Genomic DNA, 20,158 nt, shown 5'->3' on the forward strand with positions numbered 1-20,158 from the left:
TGCAGTGGGCCTGGATTGATGAGCATACAAGTCAGGGAGTGTGACTCTGTGTACATCAGAGAGCCAGCTGACCTGGCCTGCCATCTGCCCCGTGCAGAGGTGAGTGGGAGGGAGCACAGGAGCAGGACAGGCAGGTGTAGTAGGATGCCTAGGCTGCAAGTCTTGCTTTTAGTGTAACAGTTTCTGGGTTTTGTACGTGGAGAAATGAGGCTTAGAGGGGTGGGATGATTTCCTGCCAATTATTTTTTTTTCTTTTCTTTTTTTTTTCCCCATTTTATTTATTTTTTCAGCATAACAGTATTCATTCTTTTTGCACAACACCCAGTGCTCCATGCAAAACGTGCCCTCCCCATTACCCACCACCTGTTCCCCCAACCTTGCCAATTATTTTTAACCAGTTAGTGGCATACCTTTCTTGAGGTACCCTGTACTGTCCCTTCTCTGGGCTTTAGTATTGGGCTCTCCCAATCCACACCATCTTACACAATCGTATATATTTATTTGCATCTTTGTCTTTCCATCTAGAAGGTAAGTTCCACAAGGGCCGACTATTGGTAGTCTTCACAGCTTTATTCTCAGTGCCTGGGAAATGCGTGGCACATAGTAGGTGCTAGATGTTACTTAAGGAACAGACTTGTTATTCAGGCACTTATATGTCTACAGTCACCAAGTATGCTGGTTGCCGAGGATACAGTTATAAATAGGATAGTCACTCTGTCAAGATCCTACTCTTCAGTGGAAGAGAGACAAAACATTTAGTGTGTGTGTGATATTCTGTGATAGGCATACTGATAGGGTGATAAAGGAACATGTAGGAAAGGAGGGTCTCCAGGCTCAGAGATCAGAGAGGGTGTCCTGATAATGTGATCGTCTGAGTCTTAGAAGTGGCTTGAGTGGAGCAGAAGTGTGGGGGTGTTGGGCTGGGGGCAGTGGATACCAGGCAGAGGGAGGTCCAGAGGGAAATGTATAGAGAAATAGACCTGAGAGCATTTTAGGGGTTAGGTAGCTTGGATGAGAAGATGTGGAAAATTTTTTGACCCAGTTGAATTCACAAACTTGTAGATATACTGGTGAAACAGTCAAATACATGTACTCATAATATTGGTACGTTAAATCCTATATCCTATAGAAATAAAAATTCTGCCTTTTCCTATTGTAATAATTTGACATGTCTCAAACTTTTAGCATGTCTCTTCCATGTAGTGTGGTCATACATAGGACCCCTTTGGGGTTACCTAACAAAGTCTTCCAGAGCTGCTGGTTTTTACTTTGATTAACGTCATTATTCATACAGTGATAAACACTGTAGAGCAACTCCTTTGTGCCAGGCACAGTGACTGAAAATGGACAAAGATTTAGTGTTAATGTTAAGAAAATCATTTTTGCTTTTTTTTCTTAGAATTACACATAGCCATTTTAATGCTTATATATCGATAAAAATCCATTTAGTCATTATCGGCTGGCTTCCTGTCATTGTGGTTTAGGATTTAGTGCTGTTGTCCTACATCCTATCCTATATCCCCTTTGCTTCCCTGTCTCATTACTGGCATAAAGGTATATTTTTCTTGCATCACGATTTGCTATCTTTTGCTTTTGTGGTATTCAAAACTGGGAATTGTAATAGTTGTCCTTTTGGTATTCCTGAAGCTAATAACGATTTATTTTCTTACTTAAAACTTCTAATTACAAACTTTCCCTCACTATCTAAAATCCTCTCAACACAGCTCTCCACAAGTTGGTCATCTTGAGGAATGAAAACCTCTTCTCTGATAATTTGTTTACTTATTTATTTATGGTCCCATCTCTCTGGAGACCTCCACTGATTATGTGGATTGGGTGCTCTGTAGGCTGCTTTTAGGTTTTGTCAGAATTTCCTTCTGCTGTTATCCTAGGTATTCCTTTTTAAGCCAGGAATATCAGAAGTTCAAACTACAGTGTAGAAGCCCAGAGAGCTTTGGGGTACTAGATTGAGGGTTGATATATAGCATGCCTTGATGTAGTCATCATTTGACTATTTTAAGAACTAACTTAGGAACTAACTAACTAACTAACTTAGACAGAAGGTTTGAACCAAAAGCAAAAGAAATTTTTTTTTTTTATGGGGAGAAAAATAAATAAGGTGTTCAAAGAAATAGGAGTGCCAAATCTATATAAAAAAAAATAAAACTAACAAGGGTTAAAATCAGCATCTCATTAGTAAAGCTGCACTTAGCCACACAGGTTCAACATTTTAGAGTTCACTCGTAGTGAGATTGCAAATCAGTCATTAGCTGATTTTTTTCCGTTATATGTATGTCCTATGTTGGAAGTTCTCGGGCCAGCTAAAACACAGGTGGTAAAGATGCTTTGACTAGATCACCAATGACTACCAAGATACAAATGATCCCCTATTAGAGCATAGCTTAGAAATCTTCCATTGCTTGCTTTGCCCGTGCATGCATGTCAGTGTTACTATTCTACTAAAAGACAGTAGGAAAGTACTATTTTGATAGTCCCTTCTTTCTTGCTTTTCAGTCTTTGTTAACTGGTTTGTTCAATAACCTATTCATGTAATCAGAAAATATGAATGGATGGACAAACCAACTAATACACAGCAGGGCATGATGAAAATGAGGGATAGCTCAAGAGCATGTGTCCTATGAAGGAGTCCATTACTTCTCTGTTGCAGCTAACAGTTATGATCCCAGTATAGTAAAACTGCCCTCTTTCCTCCTTTCTCCTCTCTCCCTTTGTCCTTTTCCTTCATTATCCAGAAGTTCAATTTTTATGTGTAATGTCACGTTGAAAATAACCTTTGTCCTTTGGCTTGGTTCAGAATTTGGACCAGCAACCACCAGCTAGGTTTTCTCCGTCTTGAGAGAGCATACATGTGCTGCTTCTGGCTTCTTGGGTAAAGTTGACTTAGGTGTGCTGCTTCTCAGGGCCTCCTTATTACTTTGCTGACAGATGGCTCTGATGCTTCCAGTCCTGTGGTTATTCTTCTGGAGGGCTGGGTGTCCCTGAGGGATTTTTTTTTTTTTTAAACATGTTCCAGGGTTCCCTCATTTGCTTTTTTAAAAAAGAGTTTGTTTGTTAGACATTTCTACACCCAACAAAGGGCTCGAGCTCACAACCCCAAGATCAAGTATCCCATGCTCCACCAACTGAACCAGCCAGGAGCCCCACCCTTTGTCTTTAGAATCATTTTCCCTCTTACCAAGATCTCTTGCTTTGGCTGAACATGTTCTCTAATAGCTTTATCAGGTTAGTAAAAACAAACGAACCCCAAAATATACAGCGGCAAAATGCACTGTGATGAAAGTCCCTAACAAATCTGTCTTTTGACTCACAGCCCTCCAATTTGGACAGCGTTGCCCTTTGTGGCTGGTGCATACCTGTCATCCTATGATCTCCGCCATCTTGGAAATGCCATCTGCCCCGCTCCTTGGTTGAAAGTTCTCTTCTCTTGGAGGACGTCCTCTTTCATGGGAGAGCATCTCATTTTGATGAAGTACATCCTCCAATAAGTCCCTGAGAGATAGTGGTTCATAAGAGGAATATTTTTTAAATTGTTGAAATTTGAAAAAGGCTATTTCACTAACCCACTCAACTGATAGTCGGACTAGGTAAAGAATTTTAAGTAGAAATCCATTTCCCTCGTTTTTTAAAAGACTTTGCTCCATTGTCTTAATTCCTGGTGAGTCTGAAGCCATTCTAATTCATCTTTTTTTTACAGTTGTTGTGCTTTGATTTATGATCAGAATTCAGAAACTCTATTTCTACCACCTTGTTTTATTTACAAGGTGATTCACATGATAAAATGTACCAAAGTAGTAATTTTTCTTTGTATTTCTGAAAAATCAGAAACATAACTATAATGAAGTTTTTTTTCCCTAACCTTGCATTTCAATCCACCCTTTGTCATGTGTCTTAATCCTTTTTGTCTACTGACGTCTGCTTCATTACTCTTCAGAGTATATGCTTTTTCAGTAGAAGAAGGGTTACTCAGAGCCATAATAATCTTAATGGTTTTGGCAATGTCTCCTGAGACTGTGGTTATCCATTTAGGGAGGAAATAGTGAATTTTTGCTTCATAAAAATATGCTCTGAAACTACATGGATTCTTTGACCTCTTCTTTTCCCCTTGACTTTCATTTCCTCCCCTCCCCTGAAATAAGCCCTTAGACACAATTTTTAGTTTGTGCTAAATAAAATTTTCCTTTCTAAACAAATGCACTGTTTGAAATGTGTTAACCTTAAACTGTTTTTTTTTTTTCCCTAGTCATTTTCCCCTTGAACTTTCTTAAAGATTGGCTTAAGAAACACTGATGGTTTGCGGCTATCACTGTTTTTTGTTTTTGTTTTTAAATCCCAAAGGCTTTCATGGTAGAGGAAATAATTGAACTTGATTCTTTTTAATTCTGAAAGGTGGTTTAGCCTCAGCTCTGATGACTGCCTAGAGAAAGGTCAGTAAACATATGCTAATCACATCTTCCTTTGGTTTTAAGTAGCTTTTGCCCCTATGTCCCTATAAGTCTGATTTCACATTTTAAGAAATACAGATGATTTGATGTGTGCCTGTTGAAAAAGTGGTAAGAACTTAGTATATCATGAATAGGAAACTTAAGAAATATAGGTGCTAAAATTCATGTTGTTTATACCCAAATCAGGCTCTTAATTTGTCTCAAAATAATTACATTATGCATTCATTATATTTTATATCCAGTAGAGGCTTTCAAAATAAGGTGCAAGATTGCATTTGCTTCAACTGTGTGGCCACTACAGTATGTATGAGAATGTTTGAGTCTTAATGTGAATGATCAAAGATTTTAGAGGTTGAAGTAAAAAACAGTGAAAAGTTTGCTTTATTTGCAGCTTAACCATTTTCTTGCTGTGCTGAGGTTGAGTGCATGACACCAAAAGGAGTTAGAAATTATCTTGAGGGGGCGCCTGGGTGGCTCAGTGGGTTAATCCGCTGCCTTCGGCTCACGTCGTGATCCCAGGGTCCTGGGATCGAGTCCCGCATCGGGCTCTCTGTTCAACGGGGAGTCTGCTTCCCCTCTGATACTCCCCTTCTTGTGCTTTCTCTCTCATTCTCTCTCTCATAAAAAAAAAAAAAAAAAGTTTGAACTTAACTTGTGAAGCCATCTTGACCTGGTATGTGTTTGTTGATTACTGATATGATTTTGTTACTAGTAATCTGTCTATTCAGATTTCCTACTTCTTCATGATTCAGTCTTGGAATATTGTTTCTAGGAATTCATCCATTCTTCTAAGTTGTCTAATTTGTTGGCAGTTATCAACCAAAAAAGAAGTCATAGAAAACACACACACACACACACACACAATTTAATCCAAGATGTAAAAACTACAAGGAAGTTTTTAACAAAGCATAAAGGGAAGCAAGCTTATTTGTTTCATGTGCGTCTAATAGATTTGATGTCTCTCTGTTAAAGTACTAGGTTGTGAATGTTACTGTCAAATGATTTTTAAACTTTATCATTTTATGTAGAAAGAAAATTATTTTAGGAAATCCTAGCTATATTTGTATGGTTATCTTACGCTTCTGCTGATCTTAATTTTTTCTTTGAACTATGTGGGTATACTCATGAAGACAGCCAAGGGTTTGAGGTAGATGAGCTTTTATAACTTTAAAATGAACTGCTTAAACAGTATCATGTGGGTAATGACTACCTCCTTTTGTTGGGTCTAAAATTATAATTTTTCTTCCAGTATGTAATTGTTCCTAGTCAATTTTTAAAATTTAAGGTCATTAGCCAACATATAGTACATCATTAGCTTAGATGTAATTTCAATAATTTATCAGTTGCATGTAATACCCAGTGCTCATCTCATCACGTGCCCTCCTTAATGCCCGTTACCCAGTTACCCCATCCCCCCACCCATTTCCCCTCCAGCAACCCTCAGCATGTTTCCTAGACTTAAGAGTCTCAGGGTGCCTGGGTGGCTCAGTTGGTTAAGCATCTACCTTCAGGTCAGGTCATGATCCCAGGGTCCCAGGATTGAGCCCCACATCGGGCTCCTTGCTCAGTGAGTAGCCTGCTTCTTAGTCTACCTCTGCTGCTCTCACTGCTTGTGCCCCCCCCCCCGTCAAATAAATAAAATCTTTAAAAAAAAAAAAGATTTTTTGGTTTGTCTTCCTCTGATGACTTCCCCTTCAGTTTTCCTGCCCTTCCCCTATGATCCTCTGTGCTATTTCTTATATTCCATATGAGTGAAACAAATTGTCCTTCTCTGATTGATTTATTTTGCTCAGCATAATCCCCTCCAGTTCCATCCACATCGATGTAAATGCTAAGTATTCATCCTTTCTGATGGCTGAGTCATACTCCATTTTGTGTGTGTGTATAACATCCACATCTTGTTTTTCCATTCATCTGTCAATGGGCATCTCGGCTCTTTCTACAGTTTGGCTATTGTGGACAGGGCTGCTATGAACACTGGGGTACAGATGCTCCTTTGGATCACTACTAGGTATTTACCCCAAAGATACAAATGTCATGGTCTTCTAGTCTTTTAATTGAATGAGAGATTGAATGTCCAAGCAGGGGAATGTTATGTCAGAGGATTGTTCCCTTTTCCAAATTTCAGCCAGTATTCAGGACATGAATGTCAGGACTGTCTTCATTTTGTAACTAAACGACGACAAAGCATCTAGACCATTTGGACCAAATGAGCCTCAACCAAAGTTATGTCCGTCTTCTCTATTGCCACATTTATAGAAAGGAGCACTTTGAAAAATGTGCCCAACTTAACAGAAACTGATCAGCAGTGTTTTAAAACATTGCCTTTTGGCCATATTTTAGAGGTTTCTCACTTACATGCCAGAACACACTAACGATGGTCGTCATGTGTATGACCAAGGGCTGCCTTGTTAGCAGAATTTTAGGAAGTACCATTTACTCAACATAGAAGATACCACCACCACAACCCCCCCCCCCGGAGTTTTTCAATATAGCAGTTCTGTATGCTGCATTGTAGGGTGCAAACTAGAGGGTATAAATACATCTGTAAGGGTTGGAAACTATTCAGGGGACTTTCTTACAATGAATGACTATGACGTAGGAAAACATTAAATATTTGAAATTCAGTTATTAAGGGTACAAATACTCTTTCAATGTAACATCTCTTGATAAATGCAGGTATACTTATGTAACACAGATTTCAAATTGAACTTCTATCAAGAACTTCAAAATGACTGTGCATAATTAGATGATCTGCAGGATTAGGATATAAATGAGAATACCCATTGAACAGTGCTAGTAACTTGTTTCAACCCCACTTCTCTGAAGCTGAATTGTTTTGAATCTATCAGCTTTGTCTGTACATGTTAACTTCTATATTCATCCAGTGTAATTTTCCGTTGGTACATTCTGGTGCTCCAATGTCAGCCACGTTTTGAAGCCAGTAACTGTCCAGCAACAAATCTGCAACATGAGAATCAAGCATTGACAGTTCTCTTTAAAGTGGAAACTAAAAGGTGATTTTTTTTTTTTTTTTTTTTAAAGACAAACTTTTCTGTGCCATCAGGAGGCTGTGGTAGGAAACAATAACAAATGATGGTCTGATCCTCTTGGTTCACATACAAGCTGAAAACAGATGGGACCGTCGCAACTTGGATTATCTTCACCATTTTGTTAACATAATTTAAGGTGGAATCCAGGCAAACTTCTATAGGAAGGGTTGTTTGGAAGAAAATGATGTGTTAATTAAATTGCAATGTTTTCAGGATAAACGCTTGATGTTGAAGCCTTTACACATTCCTGTCAGTGCAGAGCATAAACACCTTGTTTGTGTAATGTCTTATTTGTTCCTCGGTTTTCTTCTGCTACAGAGGATATTTCGTCCTTTGTCCTTTGTTAGGGGATTTCTCTACAAAACAGTGTCTTTCTAACCATGACTGTTCTGGAATTTTAGGTAAATCATAGACTATTTAAACAGCTGCAGATTCATTAATATGTAATGGAAATTCTTTTCAGCTTTTTTTTTTTTTTTTTTAAAGATTTTGTTTATTTGATAGAGCAAGAGCCCAAACGGGGAGCTGCAGGCAGAGGGAAAAGCAGGATCCCCACTGAATAGGGAGACTGCTGGGGGACTTGAACCTAGGACCCTGGGATCATGACCTGAGCCGTAGGCAGATGATTAACCAACTGAGCCACCCCAGGCGCCCCTGAAAATTCTTTTAATAATCTTTGGAATTGTCTGTCCTGACCTCTTCATCAGTAAGGATTTTGACAAATGACATCTTTTTCAATATCCTTTGCTTCGCTCGTCCCATATGCAGTCTAATGTTAACGTGTAACTGATTTTGCCGTTTAGGCTTTAGCTTTTAATTGCATGACCTTGAGTTCTAGAGTTCAATATGATCCATATGTCAGCTAGCTCATAAAATTTTCAAAGATCATAAAACCCTTCACTTTTTAATGTTTAATGAGGATGTACTATGGAAAGGTATCAGCATGGTTTATGTAGTAATTTTGCTTAACTTGCTAATGTTCACAAGGAAATAAGACACTTAGACCACAGGAAAGAATTACTGGAGGACACAAATCCAGATCTAGTATGAGCCTCATACTGTCTAGTTAGTGTCAAACCTTTTTACTTGTCGCTATTATCTGAAATACTCTAAATTAAAAAGAAAAAAAAATGTTGCTTGTTTCAGTGGAAAGACATCTGTAAAAAAATTTTATGATTTAGATCTAAAGGAGACTGAGCTATTAGGTTGGAGACTTGATCCAAAAAAATGTAAGTTTGCCTGTTTAAAGAACGTTAAATAAGACTACACAAATATTTAAAAATGGGTTTAGGAAATATTGAGACATAAATATCCTTTAACTCAATGAAAATTTAAGAATCCACACAAATGTAGATGTTCATTAAATAAAAAATTGGGAAAAAATACCTATTTATGAAGCTCTACAGGCCCTTAATTCTTTCAATCACATTACATGATTTGAGGAGCAAACATTTTGCCAAATCATCAAATTCCTTCAAGAATCAGACTTTGGTTAACTAATAAAACAAAAGTAGATAGTAAAACTAATAAAACAAATAGATAAATTTGTAAACAGTTGATCAAGTTCACACAAAGACAGTAATAGGATTGGTAAGTAGTAATGATAACCTGTGCTACTTTCTAGATTTGTAGGAAAAGCTGAAATGCAAAAGCAAATTAAACAGAATGAAAACTAAATATCTTGCAGGTGTATGCTAAACCAAACTCTGGTTATACACTGAGGTTGGTAATCCTACTGATTGAATCATTTAGCTGGAAGTCCCGGTGGGGGGGGGGGGGTGCATTTGGTAAGGGGGACTGTATTGGTGCTTCTTGGTGGGGAGTGCTCTGCATCAAGGCTTCCTTGCCCAAATTACCAGGACATCACAAAGACAGTTTATGAAAAGAGCCACATAAATAATGTTCAAATAGGACTCCGTTGAAAGTTTTTGAACGGTAATTTGAAAAGTGACCTTTTGATGACATTGCAGCATTTAGCTGGGAAGCTCTGCTCTATAAACTTGTTAATCACACCCCCCCTCCTGTGACTGGGTAGGGGAGTATGTGTATATTCTGCACGTATTCATATGCATTTGTGTGTTAATATGTATACAGTTGTGCTCTAAGTTAGTTCTATTTTTTGGTAGTCATAGCTGTTAACTAATGTGCATCTTTACAAACCAAGATCACAGGAAGAAAAAAATTTCCTTAAATCGCAACTGTATTTCAAAGTATCATAGTTTATTTTACAAAATATTGGGAAAAGATGATGTATTTTTCCTAAAAGATCACTAAACTCTTTGAAGATAGGCTTATTTCTTCTTTACCCATCTTCATCGCAGTACATGGTATGCAACAGGTTCTTGAATATTTGTTGAATTGAGTTATTGAATATTTTTTTAATTAATTTTTTTTCCAGCATAATAGTATTCATTGTTTTTGCACAACACCCAGTGCTCCATGCAATACGTGCCCTCCCTATTACCCACCACCTGGTTCCCCCAACCTCCTACCCCCGCCCCTTCAAAACCCTCAGGTTGTTTTTCAGTTATTGAATATTTGAAGAAACATTAAATATGAAGTCTTTCTAAATAAAAGTTGAGGTAGTTATTGCTTTGAAGTTTCCTGTTTGTGTGCATTTAGAAAATGGTAGGGCAATGTAGTAATTGAGAAGTGATATGTAGGATTTTAGGCTTAAACAATAATGTGAGAATGAATTTTTGTGCTTTGTATGTATGTAGCATAAAATGCATCTCCTTTCCCTAGTAGATAAGTTAGCTTTGACTTAACTATATAAGATTGTATTTTTAAAAACGTGCTTTTGAACTGTATATTAATAAGAGACTAATGTCTAGGTACCAGTTGATTCCAGTGACAAGTAATTTTTTTCCTGAGGGCTGCTGACTAAGGGATCAACTACCAGAGCATCCATTGGGCACTTCGTTGCGATGACTCCCCTTTGGGGAGTAGAAGTTGTATCCCATTATGCTCTCCTGTTCATCCCTCTTCCCCTTCCTTCCCACAGCCTTCTGTCTGTTCTCTCTCCCTTCTTCCTTCTCCTTTTCCTCTGCTGGTTCATTTCCTAATCAGGAGGGAAAATTATCTGTGCCCTATTCTTTAGGAAGAGGCTGTTGGCTTAGTGAATTAATGTTAAGCTGCCGTGCATTTTAAAGAACTAATGGGTCTAAATACTGACCTGCTGCAGGAACTTTTAATAAGGCATGGGTTCTGGAAACGATACTATAACCCAAAGAATTTGTCATTAGAGAATGCCAGACATTTTAGTAGGCAAAGGTAGGGTATGTGAATAATGTTTAGGAAGATGTGACAAATCACAGGACTGTCACATGGAAGCCTTTTGAGTTGTATGAAACTTACCCAGTGTTTTTTTCATTTTAGCTGCTTGATATAGTTCCTTACAATATACTAATGACTGTAATGCAAAATTATATCTTAAATTATTAATGCTTTAATTTCTCTATTGATGTTTATAATTCTGTCTTGGAGACAAATTTTGCTGTGATATCCAGGAATATTTCACGAATTTATTCTACTCAGGCCTTCAGAAAACTGTTTCAGAAAGCATGAGAATGTGCTATTCTTTGCTACAAAAGTAATTTGGATGGTATTGTAGTTTAGCAAAGTCAATAGATATTTTATAGGATAAGTAGGGTTTGTTCATAGAATTTTTTGTGAGAAACTAAACAGAAACTAACACTGGAATGTCTTCCAATATGGAAAAAAAATTTAAATGTACTTTAGCACAAAATATTTAAGTTTTCTGTTCTATATATTCACATCCTAGATTATCTTTCAGTTTTTAGCATCTTGAATCCCTTTTGAGTTATCTTGAGTTTTCTTGGACATCTGTTTTGTGAATCTACATTTTCTCCTGTAAAATGGAACTGATAATAGTCCTAAACATTAACGAAGAGTAAATAAGGACTCTTCTAGTTGGCTTGGCTCTAGCTCTTTAGGTGGGCAGTAAATGGAGCAGAGCCAAAGGCAGTCCTAAGAGACAGTTTTAGGACCAAAATGCAAATGCTATGGCCTGAATTACATGGCACTTCACTGTTCAGCAGCCTTTATTTTCATGCCTTCGCTGGAGCGTAGGTTTTTTCTTGAGACAAATGTATTATGTGGCAATATATAGGACATGTGGTCATTAACGAGTGGCACTATGCAGTGACCCTTCTCCATCCCTGTGGCTTTTGTTGTATTTGGAAGTTCTGTGTGGCCAAAGTCTTTCCATGTTTATTTGAATTACTTTAATTTCTTACAATGTTTCTGGCATTCTGTTTTGTATGTTACTTTGTAGGTTTGGTATATAAAGTCCCCACCTCCTGTAAGATTTAGGCGTGTCAAAGTTACATTGTATGTGAGGACTAACTTTCCTGGGCATGCTTCTAACTTTCTACCACACTCTGTGTGCTGAGACTTCTGCCTCAGTAGAGTAGGAGGCTGAACCTCATGGGTTCTGTATGTTAAATACCCCATGCCCTGCAAATATCCTGTATCATTTCTAGTGAGAAGTTTCCTTTATAGGTAAGCATTTTATGTGCACTCCAAGCAGATAAGATTTCAGATCCAAGGAGCTCCTATATCTTAAAATATGACTCATTATTATACTAACCAGAAGATAAATCTCCTATTTCTTTGTCATGAGTAAAAATCTAAAAGTTGTTGTTAGTTCTGTGGATCAGGCTTCTGTTTTTCCATTTTATGCTAGCTTCCACTCTACAATTTGGATTTTTGATGAATTAGTATGCTCTGTAAACTAAAATCAATTCACTGATGCCTCTCTACATTTGGTTTAGCTGGGTTGATATCTTAACTCGTGGATACCAGACCCTGCAGACTTTGATTGACTAACTTTCTAGGTTACTGTATTCAGAACTCTGGCATAGTAGGTCTTTAGTATCTGCATTTCTGGAAAAGTTTCAAAGACTGTGATGAGCCAGGTTTGAGAAACTCACTGTTTTTTCATTTTTTTTTTTAAGCCATCACACTTACCTTAAGTTGTATCTCCTCTATTTGTCCAGTCTGCGTCTTACATAGCATATTGAGTTGTGTTGTGAAAAAAAAATTTCTGAGCTTCCTTTTCAGATAGTACTGAAAAGATAAAGGATTTGGAAGTGACTGTAACTGTGACACGTTGTCAGGTCCTAAGAGGCAGAGAAACACAAGGCAATGCAGAGAACAAAGAGAAGATGTTACAAAGCCTCAGAGTCAGAAGGTAGGCTACAAATACAAGTGTAGAATACCCTAGGATACCTAAATTACATTAGAATTTTAGTAAACAGTAGATAATATTTAGCGTAAGTATATCCCAAGTATTTCATGGGACATGTTTACACTAAAAAGTACCCCCCCCCCCCCCCCGGGGCACCTGGGTGGCTCAGTGGATTAAAGCCTCTGTCTTCAGCTCAGGTCATGATCCTAGGGTCCTGGGATCGAGCCCCGCATCGGGCTCTCTGCTCAGTGAGCAGCCTGCTTTCCTCTTTCTCTGCCTCTCTGCCTACTTGTGATCTCTCTCTGTCGAATAAACATTAAAAAAAAAAAAAAAAAAAAACTACCCCTAATGCGTGGTTAGCATAAGTATTTTATCATTATCTATTGCTTATCTGAACGTCACATTTATTGGGACAGCCTATATTTGGCAGCCTTACCTGGAAGCCCACTGGTGTAAAAGGAGGCCGTGGTATCCTGCTTAGACTCAAAAAGTGTAGCAAAAAGTAGCCATTTGACTAAATTAGCTCTAGAAGCAGGCTATGTTTTAAAATACCTTATTTTATTGTTTTCAGTTACTTGAAAGCTAGCTTTGTAGTTGACAGAATAAACTACTTGCTTTTTCTTAGTCGGGAAATGTTTATATAGTCTGGTTTGACCTCACTTTCTGTACAAGTGTACTACACATTTGCCTTCACTTACCAGCAGTATTCTGTGTAGGAATTGAGCATTCCTTTTAGAATCTAAAAATCTAAAGCAAATATAAAAATCTAAAGCAAATATTTATGTCATTGGGTTATGGAAATTGGGGGAGGGTATGGGCTGTGGTGAGTGCTGTGAAATGTGTAAGCCTGACGAGTCACAGACCTGTATCCCGGGGGCAAATAATACATTATATGTTAATACAAATAATTTTGAAAATATTTGTCATTCTAGTGTAGGTGTTCCCTTCTTTTAATGTTAATCTTGAAGGGTTTTTATCTGTTTAATCTTCAAAGATCCTTGAATTTGGTGATATGAATGTTATGCCATGATATTGTGGAGGTATGAGGATTTTTTGCTGGACTAAATTTTGTTAGGCTAAAGAAGAAAATATTTCCCTTTAAAGGGATGATGTGATCTTTGCAGTAATAAGCATGAGTTAATTCATTTGAATTCTTAAAGTTGTTGCAGCTAAGATTTGTTTAGGTACAGGCTTGAATTTGTTAGGGAAATATTGTTAGGCATTGGGAAACATTAGTCTTTATCTCTTTGATGCAATTTTCCACTCTAAGCCTCCTTATTGGAAAGGTCAGGACAGAATAGCATCGCTAGTTTGCCTACATAAATAGTCCTTCTCCTTAACCGGACCCTTGTGTTTTTTTTAGATACCAGACCACCATTGCTCAGGACTAGCTGGATTTCTCTTGAATTACGATAGTGACTCTTGATTTTGTCAGTCGTCACACTCTCTTTTCTTGATCTTGACTTCTAGATTTCTTTAGGAAAGGACCCACAAATCCTTTCTGGGTAATTACATGTAGGGAGAAATCCCACATGTAGGGCTGTGCTGATTCTGGGGAAGTTTTCTCATTCTACCCATTTTCCTGAGTAAAAATACTTCAATCTTTGGTTTTTGTGATGGGAGGATGCTTTGATAGAGTTAATATGGGTTTCTTCGGAGGCAGGGAAACTGAGGACAAACCAGCATGAGGAGGATAACTCCTTGGTAACTTCACTGGGTAACTGAATTAACTGAACTGGAACTTTCTTTTCTTGAGATATGCCAGTCAACCCCTTCATTGTTTAATAGGCCCTTTTGAGTTGGACCTTCTGTTACTTTCAGTCCAGTGCACTGGAACCAAATTAAAGGAGTGAGGTAGATGCAGTCTCACTAGAATCTGCCACTGCGTGTGTCAAATGGGTTGACAAAGATGGCAAGCTGCAGTTTCCTTTCCGCTTTTCACAGATAGCAGTTCTCATCCATGATGTATCTGCTTTAGAAGGAAAGCAAAAACTGAAAACATTTCTGAAGAAAGCCAATAGAGATCCTGTTTTCTTGCAAAAGCAGTCCCAGAGCCCTTACTAGCTACTGGAAAAGGCCATTGTGTGGCTTGGAGCTGGTCAGCGTGTTTAAGCTTTCAGACAAGTACACAGTTGTCTGTTGCCGAGTCTGTCCAAATTCCTTGTGACGAATATAAAATCACTGTTTCTTCAGCATACGGAACTTTGCCATGAAATACCAGATGGTACCGAGGCACAAAGTTCTTCCTGCTGGAGAACAATATCCTCTGCAAAACAGAACTACTCACACTACAGCTCAGCAAAGAAATCCTTTGCTGTTTCTTAGGCCTCCCTGAGTCTGGTCATGAACTTCCTTAGACAACGCACAATCTATCTTGGAATTTTAAGACTGTTTCTTCCCAACCCCTCACTCTGTTTTGTTACTACTAGTGGTGGTTAGGACAGGATGCGTGCCCAGAAAAGCAGTAGTGCATGGTGATATCCTCTTCCACTCTGGATTTTCTTCCACTGTAGATGAATTCATATCAGCAAATACCAAGTGGGGGTGAGCATATAAATGACTGGCATCCCTGTGTAAGGAACATGTACATTAGTAAGGAGAAAGTCCTGTTACGCAAATGATAGGGTACATATGGGGTGTACAAGTGACACACAGGATGGGATGACTTCATTTGAGGGGGCAGGAGGAAGGCGGTTTCCTGGAGGTTTTATTTGGGTTACTTTCTAAAGGAAGAAAGGAAATCTAGGGAGAGGGTACTAAGACGTGTTGAACAAGCATGAGGGGGTAAGGATTTGGAGGGAAGGAGAAGAGCTTTTACTTCCCTAGTCAGGCTGATCAAATCATGTGAAAGCTTTATAAGACTCTAATGGTCTGGCATCTTGAGCTGGGTGTGGAGAATGATTTGCTCAAGAAGAAACCCCAAAGGTAGCCAGTGGCTAAGTTTGTTTTACCTGTTACTAAGTATTGAATTACACATTTATTAAGGGTGGTCAGGGGAAAGTCCTATTGTTTCAAAAGGGCAGTCCTGTTACCTACTTTGACATGGTCTACCAGGTTTGTAGGAAGCTGGGACTAGAACCTTTGGCTTCTGACTGATTGCTTCTGACTTTGCAAGTGGTGAGGTAGCAGAATGTGTGCTGACTGCTTCCTATTTCTGGCCTTTTTTTTTTTTTTTTTTTTTTAACATCATTCATCTCCAAGATGACTTTTTTTGGGAAACCCTAGTGATTTTTGTCAGATCTTAATGGAGGAGAGGGTGAATCTTGATGGCAGTAAGAACATTGCAGAATGCCTCATCAGATTTGTACACCCATAGTCCTCTCTGACATGCTTGATGGCAGCATATTGCTAAGACTGTTACATATGACCGTCCGTATATCCGTTAGGGTTCCCTAGAGGAAGAAGAACCAGTAGGATACAGACATAGACCTATGAGATTTATTACAGGAGTTGATTCACATGGTTAGGGAGGCTGAGAAGTCCCACAATCCTCCCTCTGCAAGCTGGAGAACTTGGAAAGCTGGTATAATTCAGTCTGAGTCCAAAAGCCCAAGAACCAGGAGCTCTGATATCCAAGGGCAGGAAAAGATGAATGTCACAGCTCAAGAGGAGTGAGAATTCACCTTTGCTCAGCTTTTTTCTTTTGGGGCCCTTAATGAATTAGATGATTCCTGCCCATATTGGGACGGCGGATCGCTTTTTTCAGTCTACTGAATAAAGTGCTAATCGCTTCTAGGAACACCTTCACAGACCTACTGAGGATCGGTGTTTTACCAGCTCTAGTAAGCGGACAGATGCAAACCAAGTATGATGATTTTTATTTGCTTTTGATGAGCTTATTAGTTGGGACCATTAAAGGCATTCACAGGTCCATCTCCATCTGAGTAGTGGGTGAGGTGGATGCTGGAATGAGTAAGGTGGGCTTAAAGCAGGTTGTTGGAGGATAATGACAAGATTTGCCAGTTTGCTCTCAACCTGTATTCCTGTTCAGAACATGAAACAGTCTTATTGGATAATGGCTCCACAATTGACCAGATTGTCTTTTGTAAGGTTAAACTGAAGACTGTCAAATAAGAACATGCCAGTGGCATAGACAGCGGTAGTAATAGGGTAAAAACCATGACCTTGGAATGAAGATGCCTAGGTTGGATCTTGGTCCTATGACCTAACTGGTTTTGTACCTTAACCTCTAAGCCTGTTTTCTCCTCCATAACATGAGACTAAGAAAACCTACTTCACTCTCTGGCAATGGAAAACACTAGGTAAATACTTAGGTATTGCCTTTCTATCTCTTGCTCAATTTCTCCTCAATCAGCCCTACCACAGGACTTGGCTACAAGCTGTAGACTGTGGGTATGACTGCCGTGAGTGAGGCCACACCTGTTGGGTGGGACGTAGCGTGGCTCTGTTCCTCTGCTTTCAGTGGCTGTTTGATCACCACACGCATTGCTCGATGCCACTGCCAGCCAATTGAAATAACATGTGAGCCATGTAAGTAATTTAACATTTTCTAGTGACCCTTTAAAAACTGAAGAAAGTCATTTTAATAACTTACCCTTTATATACAAAATGTTTTTCAATATATAGCCAATACGTGAATATTAGTGAGATGCTGCATATTACCGTACTGAGTATTTGAAATTTGGTATGTTAGACTTTGAGCGCATGTCACCTTGGACTAGCCACGTTTCAAGGGCTTGGTGGTCAGGCGTGGTTGTACACTGCACAGAATAGCTCTGGACAGTCTGTCATTAATTGTCCATCTGCATCCATTTTAAGACTGGTTTTTGTCCCTGACTTCTGCAATTTTGGAAATCATTTTTTTTTTGTTTGTTTCACAGTGTATTACTAAAATAGCAGTTAAAGCATTTAATGTGTTAAGCACTTTCCCCCCTATTATCTTACTGACAACAGCCTTATTAAATTGTATGTTATTACTATCATCACTGTTTAGATTAGGAATGGAGACGTGGAGGTTAAGGGACCCGAAGACCCTACAAATTGTTGGGGGATCCTGGAAACTGACAAAGGTGGTCTGACACCAGAGGCAGTGTTCTTCATTACTGCCCCATTTGTCACCTATAATCTTGTTAATGAACCGGTGAACATCTCTGATAGCTGTTTGCTGACACATTGTGGTGGATTGAGGTAGTCTTGAGGTTTTATAATTGCATGCTAGACCAGCTTTTTCGTGGGGGTCGGTGAGTATGAGTGGAAGTTGCGGCTGTACTCCTAAGGAATAGTTTCACAGCAACTGGCCTTTGTCCTTTGTTCACTTTTTCATCCTCTAAAAAACCGAGCATGTTCTATGAGCTAGAAATTGTGTTCTTATCCTGATGCAGATTTTATTCTAGGGGGACATGTGAAAAGCAAAATATACAAGCTATCTATGACACATCAGACGGTGACAAACCCCCTTTTACTGGGGTGTGGCAGGGACAGTGACCATGAGGAAACCGGACTAGTATGGTGAGGAGAAAGAATATAGGCTTTGGATCAGGATACTGGTTTAGAATCTTTCCTTGGCTCTTAACCAGATGTGAAGTGATGTAAGGTGCCTAACTTCTTGGAGCTTAATTTCTTCATTTATAAAATGAGGATCAACAATCTGTAGCAGACTAAGGAAGATTGAATGGACGTGCATGGAATGTGTTTAGTACAATGTAGCAAGGAAATTGATAGAATTAATGGATTGAACATTCCTAGTTGCACTATTCACCAGCAGGTTTCCTTTCCCACCCACCAATCATGTAATGGCGTGTAATCTTGCTGAGGCTTGAATTGGACTCAGAGGCCATTGAAAATATGGATAGCAGTAGTTCACTTAGTGGCTGAGTAAGCCTAGCCTGGAGCCCAATTGTTCATGATGAGTGGCATTTTGTTCTGTACTCATCACAGTATATATTTCATTATAAAATGTTCAAGTAGTACTTGGAAATTTGGGACTTTTTCATCCCCACTTTCAGTACCGTGGGACAATAGAATTCTGTCTGCCAAAATAATTTTTACTCTGCCTCAGGCACTTAAACCGTGGTGTTCACTGTTCATCGGGGCAAGTTTACTGGATAAGGAGTTTTTCATATAAAGTAACTTATGGAATGAATGCCTTATCTCAGAATTAAGGTAACCTTACCAGCAAGGGATGGTAGTAACCCATGGCATGTCTACCTTGGTTGGGTACCTCATTGGGATTTGTATGCATTAGGATTCGGTTCGGTCAGTAATAGGCTCCAATTAAGAGTGATGTTTGCATAAGTTTATTTCTTCTTTTATTAAAGGAAATTGCGGGGGTGGGGGGTAGGTGGTCCGGGGTTACAATGGCTGCTTCCCATTGGAAAGGACATCAGGCTCTATCTTATCCCATCTTTATGGGGCAACCTGAGCGGTCCATCAAACCCCTCAAATTCCAGCTAGTAGAAGAGGAGAGAGTTAAAAGTATTGGATTTCAGCTACCTTTTAGGGTATCCTGCAAGTCACACTGCTTTTGTCTCCTAGGCCCTAACTTGGAAATACCAAGTAAGACTGTTACTTGTGTCTTAGATAGGTGTATCCCAGTTATCTGGTTACAGAAAAGTGCAAGAAAAGTTACCTGGGTAGGAAACTACTAAGAGCAACGCCTGCCACAGGATTTATAATGTATGAGACATGGTCACAGCTCCTTTGTTATTCTGTTCTGAAGGGCAGTTTGGAGAAGTTTGTTGGTTGGGAAACATTGAAGGTACTGATTATTTTACCCCAAAGGTTTTGTATAGATCTTTTTGATGGAGTGTTGGGGGGGGAAGATGAAAATAACACCTGTACTTGAGTCTTGCCCTGTTAATATCTTTTACTCTATCTCATGAGCAGGCATTAAAGCTATGCTTATAGATTTCAGAGACTATCTGTGCCTGGAGTAAGGCCTTTTAATTCCTTGAAAACCAATTGTCAGTATTTTTGAGGTATATGCACACACCATCACCCACCCTCCAACCCTGAAGGTACTATACCCTCTAGTCCCCTGCCCCTCTGCTGGGGACGCTGTGATCAGCTTTACTTCCTGGGGTGTCACACAGCTCCCACCACAAGTGTGAAGACTTGGGATGGGGGAGCATGGGTCAGGGCAGGCTTTGCACAGCAGTCCTTGCTGGGTTCCTGAGTTCCTGACTATTCTAAGTGGCTGGTGTCCTGCTAGTCACGATACTGACCTAAGTCTTCAGTTGATTGTGACTTAGAATGAAAAGGCTAGAATCTAACTTGAACACACAAACACCTAAGAAACCTAAAACATCTCTGAACTTTGAAAATTAAGTGTTTTTCCTGTGCAGTTATTATTCATAAATGATCCCTGCCAGCCAAGATTCACCAAATTTTTTACTTTTAGCTCAGTATTCGGAGTGTTTGTTTATAAGACTAATCTCTTGGCTGTATTTAGATATTTTCAAGGATATTTA

At 39.0% G+C, this 20,158-nt stretch overlaps 1 protein-coding gene across 17 annotated transcripts in view; it reads left to right on the forward strand.

Moving 5' to 3' along the window:
* The window catches only part of CADPS2 (calcium dependent secretion activator 2), a 519,834-nt gene that overhangs the window by 99,540 nt on the left and 400,136 nt on the right, over positions 1 to 20,158 (forward strand). The gene's annotated exons all lie outside the window — the stretch shown is intronic.

Source organism: Meles meles, chromosome 10, assembly GCF_922984935.1.
Source record: "Meles meles chromosome 10, mMelMel3.1 paternal haplotype, whole genome shotgun sequence".
NCBI classification, from domain to species: domain Eukaryota; kingdom Metazoa; phylum Chordata; class Mammalia; order Carnivora; family Mustelidae; genus Meles; species Meles meles.